The sequence below is a fragment of the Engystomops pustulosus genome, chromosome 3, assembly GCF_040894005.1.
Source record: "Engystomops pustulosus chromosome 3, aEngPut4.maternal, whole genome shotgun sequence".
Taxonomy (NCBI): domain Eukaryota; kingdom Metazoa; phylum Chordata; class Amphibia; order Anura; family Leptodactylidae; genus Engystomops; species Engystomops pustulosus.
Window position 1 is genome coordinate 150821213 of NC_092413.1, and position 528 is coordinate 150821740.

Consider the following 528-nt stretch of genomic DNA (forward strand, 5'->3'; position numbering starts at 1 on the left):
TACTCTGAGCCAGCTTGATCTTCTGCCATGCCCTGCCCCCTCCTCTCTTCTTTGACTGCTGCTGTAGTTAATACTGTGGATACCAGAAGGAGCCCAGGCTATGCCGGCACCCCACTACTCTCATGGGACTCCGGGGAAAGGGCTGAGGCCCCTCGCTAGTCACGGCCCCCTGGACAAATCCCCAACAAACCAGCCCTGATGGCGGCTGTGCCAATAGTTGGATTTGGGTTTGACCATCTGACCCGGACATACTGCTGGCCGAACAGCCAATTTGGCAAATTGAGACCCCTAGCAACAAGCCTTGGCTATGATTAGTCAAGGGAACTCTGTTCAGCCACCATACTGGCAATATGTCCTGGTCAGAGGCCAAGAGGAGTAGAGAAAAGCAGATCTAAGGTCGGGTCTTAGATCTGCTTTTCTCTACTCCTCTTGGAAAAAGATAACAGCTTTCTGCTCATTTGCATATGACTTTGGAGATAATTTATTTATAGGTGAAGGGATGAGATTTCCTGTAAAAGAGGTAATGCT